Genomic DNA, 5,480 nt, shown 5'->3' with positions numbered 1-5,480 from the left:
AGAACCAAGGTCCTCTAGAAAGATCAAGATAAGAACCCCAAGTCAAGAACAAGAATTAAAGGGGCTTAAGTACTTACAATAAGAACAAGATCAAGAACAAGCAAGAATAAAGAATGTGGTACCCTAGCATATCAAGGACATGATTAAGAGCCTACTAGTAGGCTACTTACTGAATCTTGTACTCATTCCTCATTCTCCATTTTTTTCCAGGTAATAAGGAGCTGGTCGAGGTCGGGAGCGGACTCTGGAGCAGGTGTCATAGACTAACCTCACCCGTCGTCTCAACCCTTTTATTTTAAAATGCTTTGCGTCTGTTCCTTATTCTGTCTTTTAATTATTATGTTGTATTTTAAATTACTAATGTGCGCACACTATTTTGGTATAATGTAAATTATGTTTTAAATTTTAATGATTTTATTTCGCAAAAAAATTTACCCACCTTTTAGAGCCATCGCATCAGCCATGTCCTTACAGAGAGCTCCATTTGTGTAAATGAGTGCAAACAGTGGCCAACAATTCCTTGAGTATACAAGTGAATAAAGTGTTGAGTGTTCACGTGATAAAGTGTTGTGAGGTCTTTTGTATTTTCTTAACCTAATTTTGCTTCAAAGTTTTACAAATAGATTTGATGATGAAGCCTCTTGAAGAAGTGGAGAATGATACGAATCAAGACTTCTCAATCATGCAATATAAGCTTAAGGAAATATAAGCTTAAGGAAGATGAGTTTTATTTATCCTAGTTACAAATTTTTTTGTGGATCTCACTAATGTATTTTATGAATATTTATAAACATTTAGGTTACATTTACAGTAACAAGGAAAAAAAAAAGAGTTAGCGATCTCGTGGAAGCAACCACCCTTGCATCAGAAATCTCACGATAGACATAAATGCATTTTATGACTTTTTATTTCCTTAATGCATTTTCAGTGAGCGCCGAAGATCTAGTAGAAGTAGAAAACAGGTCAGAGAGACAAAACCGATAGACTTTTGGATCCAGGTTCAATACGGGTGGCCCAACAAGCACTAAATACTCCCCAGCAGCCCACGACCTAAAAAGGACACTCTCCGAGAAATGCATGTGTGACCTGACAAACTAGTCATGGTCTTCTCATGTGCAGAGCACACGCTTCCCACCTCAGTCACAACTCACACGACTCGTGTGTCAACTCCATCATCATTTGTTTTCTAGTTTTCGGATATATATGTTTATTATCATTTCTTATATGTTTTCGATTTATTTACGGATTTTATTTTTATTATGTAAGTCCATGGGACTGATGAAACTTTTAAACTGCATATTTCCACATAAAAAGATCACATCATGCATATGGTACGACTCTATTTTAGTAAAAAAAAAATTAGATGGTTACATTTTCATAGTGGTTAATTATAGTCCTAAGAGTACGAATGTTACAACTCTTCAAATTCCTCATTTTCATAGTGGTTAATTATAGTCCTAAAAGTATGAATGATGCAACTCTTAAAATTCCTAGTAGAAGGTTAAGGGTTTCATGTTGAGGCTATATATAGCCACTTGTGTTGTCTTGTAGACTTGAAAAAGTAGTAAAAAAATCATTTATGCCTTCTTTTAACTAAGTATTAAGTTTTTTTTGTAATGCTATGTAGTTTAGGTTGTATGTTTAGTATCATTTAGGCTTGACATGATCGATCTTGCCTGCGGAGTGATTCAAATCTCAAACAAGTATTTGTTTCTTTAAGATATTCAATCAACAAAGTAATTCGTTATCATGAAGCATGATTTAACTTCAGTTTGATGATGGAGACGCCTCGTGGAGGGACACTGAAAGAAGGACAATCAAACCAAAAAAGATAGGTGAGTGATGTGTTGACTATGTTATTTCACATGTAGTATGATGATATCAAAGCTAGGTTTCAATCGTGAGACCTGTGAGTTATGGGTCCACCACGATTCTACTAATATTAATTATTTTGATCTCTAGCTTTCATCATAGATTTTTAGTTCACTTATGGCGAACTTTGAGATAGTATGTAAAAAGGTATTAACGACTCTTCAACCCTTGTATCTGCTCCATGACTTGAGACATTCTAACTTTACTTTTGATATTTGTACTACTTTTTTTTTTCTAGTAGTATGATTGGGTGTCCTTTGCTTTTCTTTGTCGCGAGATATGCTTCTCCCACTCGTCTTTGAATACTCCTGTGAAACCAAAAGTTATAATTTGAGCAATAGCATGATCAAATTTACCTCGGAGCCTGTAGTAATATTTGGGGCTTTCATATAGTAATATTTGTACTAGTTTTTCACTCTATGGTGCGGATTTTTCTAAATTTTTTCTTTAATCTTCATGACTTGTCTTGGAATGGTTGAGAGACTGTTGTTTGAGAAGTTGTTTTAATGTTGGATATTTCCGATATCCTTCAAGGATGGAAAGCTTTTGTCATCCCTTGAGCACTTCTGAACGGAGAGGCTTTGACATTTTCTCCGTATTGACTATCAAACTCACATTCCTCAAGAGGAGGATGAGTAGAGTGGATGATTCTTCAAAGGGAAGTTTTCATCTTTATTGAGTAATCATATGGGCGCACGATTCCATCCATATGACTTCTTATCTCATTTCTTTCTTCTTTAAAAAATTCTTCAAAGAATGCATTCCTCTCTTGAGTATTCTTTTTTAATGCGAAATCCATTTGCAAGAATTCTTTATCGGCAAAAATTTCATTTGTGATAACATTGATCTGGTTGAAGATAGATGTATCCTCTTCAGTTTGAGTTTGAGATTTAGGAGTGTCTTCATAATGGACTAAAACTACTTTTTTGTTGTAATCAAGAGACTCTACTTGCATAGATCTTGTCATGTTGATGATTTATGGAGGTATTAGAGATTCATGAGGTATTGGATCTCGAGCTTAAGAATTCCTTTACCTTTGGAAAGGAAATTTGACTCTCATTCAATATTACTTCTGGGCTTTCCGTTATGATGTTCGATGATTTGAGCAGATTGTGAGTCTTTCCTGATTCGGGGGCTCTCATCTTCAATGAGATGCAACATGTTGTGTCGCACATGATTGAACATGCACGCATAGGCGGCGTGTGTGGTCAAACATGTTTGAATTCCACATAAGTGATGTTTGAATGTCGAAGGAAAATCCTGCTTAAGGTCCAACAAAGCCACAAAGTCGGGTGAAAAATATGAATGGGGATTGAGTACTCCTTAAGGTTTTTCGTGAGTGTGTCAAGATTAGACTCCCCATGGTAGATGGTTAACAATACATAAAATGTCAAAACAGACAATATGTGCTAGTAGCGAACTTGAGGTTTTAAAAAAAATGTTGTGGGATTAGAAACCAATCCCTTTTAAACCTGAGCCTAAATCTAACACCTTGGACCACTAAGTCAAACTATCCCAACAATTGTGTTTGGACTAACTAAGATCGTCGAGCTATCTCTAAACATGAGATTGCATCACAATGCATGGGTCGTGTTGTTAGGAACTGAGATGACCATGAGATGCAACGTTGTTGTGTCGCAAATGATTGAACATGCACGCATAGGCGGTGTGTGCAGTCAAACAAGTTTTAATTCTACATTATTCATGTTTGAAACTCGTAGGCAAACCCTGCCTAAGGTCCAACAAAGCCACACAGCCAGATGAAAAATATGAAAGGGAATTAAGTACTCCTTAAGGTTTGTCATGATCGTGTCAAGATCACGAAGCCGCACATTTGAAAGAGTATGACTTTGACACGATGCACTGGTTGGAGTTAGGCTAGACTCTCTCCATAGTAGATGCGTTTTAAAAACCATGATGTTAACAACGATAAATAAAAAATCAAAACAAACAATATGTGTTAGCAGCGAGCATGAGGCTTTACAAAATATGAAAATAAATGACAACTGTGGAATTCGAATCCATGCCCTTTTTGACCAAACTCGAAATCTAGCACCTTAGACAACTCGGCCAAATTGTCCTGACAAATGTCTTTGGACAAATCAAGATGATCGAGCTATCTTGAGACATGAGATTGCAATACCATGCATGGGTTGTGCTTGTGGGAACCGACATGACGATGAGATGCAACAATGTTGTGTCGCACATGATTGAACATGCACGCATAGACAGCGTGTGTGGTCAAACAAGTTATAATTCCACATTATGGATGTTTGAATGCCGAAGAAAAACTCTGCCTAAGGTATAACAAAGCCACAAAGTCGAGTAAAAAATGTGAATGGAGATTGAGTACTCCTTTAGATTTGTCGTGAGCGTGACAAGATCACGAGACACTGGTCGGAGTTGGGTTAGAATCTCTTCATAATAGACGAGTTTTAAAACCACGAGGTTAATAGTGATACATAAAAAGTCCAAACAAGTAGGGCTTGAGGCTTTACAAAAAAATGAAAATAAATGATAGATATGGGATTTAAACTCATGCCCTTTAAAACTAGAGCCCAAATCTATGACAACTATGGGATTTGAACCCACACCCTTTTGGACAAGAGCCTAAATCTAGCACCTTAGACCACTCGGCCAAACTGTCTCAACAAATGTGTCCAGAAAAACCAAGATGATCGAGTATCTCAAGACATGAGATTGCATCACGATACATGGATCGTGTTGTTGGGAACCGAGATAACGATGAGATGCAACATTGTTGTGTCTCACATGATAGAATATGCACACATAAGCGGCGTGTGTGGTCAAACAAGTTTTGATTCCACATAAGTGATGTTTGAATGCTGAAGACAAACCTTGCCTATGGTATAACAAAGCCACAAAGCCGAGGTGAAAAATGTGAATGGAGATTGTGTACCCCATACGGTTTTTGGCGAGCGTGTCAAGATCACGAAGCCGCACATTTGAAGAAGTATGACCGTTACACGATGCACTGGTCGGAGTAGGGCTAGACTCTCTCTATAGTAGACGCGTTTTAAATCATGAGGTTTTTAGAATATGTGCTAGCAGCGGGCTTGAAGGTTTACAAAAAATGAAAATAAATGACAGTTGTGGGACCACACCCCTTCAAACCAAAGCCTAAATTTTGCACCTTAAACCACTTAGCCAAACTGTCTCGAGGGATGTGTCTGCACAACCAAGATGGTCAAGCTATCTCGAGAAGCTATCTTATTGAGATATAATATCTAGAGTATATATTATTTATAGAATATATCTTAGATATTATATCTTAATATTCTTTATTTATGATTTGATTTACTGTATATTTTATTTTATTCTCAGTATTTAATTATTTTATATTTTCCTCATTTGTACTCGTTGAATCCTATTTAAAGGATATGAATATCAATGATAATACATACCTTCCCAATTCTATTTTCTATCTCATTCTTAACATGGTATCAGAGCACCGATCTTGGTATTCTTAAATATCAAAATTTTCTCTATGGCGGAATCAGCTAGATCCAGCTTCAAAAATTTGGATGTTGATTCAACACATCCTTATTATATTCACCACTCTGATCAGCCAGGATATTCACTTGTTC

General features: G+C 36.5%; 1 non-coding gene across 1 annotated transcript; it reads right to left on the bottom strand.

Annotated features, from left to right (window-relative positions):
- Nucleotides 1-4,439: 4,439 nt before the first annotated feature.
- TRNAL-UAG lies at nt 4,440-4,519 on the bottom strand. Its single transcript has one exon. It is a non-coding gene; the product is annotated as a tRNA-Leu (tRNA).
- Between the last annotated feature and the right edge of the window lie 961 nt (nt 4,520-5,480).

The sequence above is a fragment of the Cucurbita moschata genome, unplaced genomic scaffold (genome assembly GCF_002738365.1).
Source record: "Cucurbita moschata cultivar Rifu unplaced genomic scaffold, Cmos_1.0 Cmo_Scf00094, whole genome shotgun sequence".
In the NCBI taxonomy this organism is placed as follows: Eukaryota; Viridiplantae; Streptophyta; class Magnoliopsida; order Cucurbitales; family Cucurbitaceae; genus Cucurbita; species Cucurbita moschata.
Note: the sequence above shows the minus strand (reverse complement) of the source record. Positions and strands in the feature narration are given on the sequence as shown.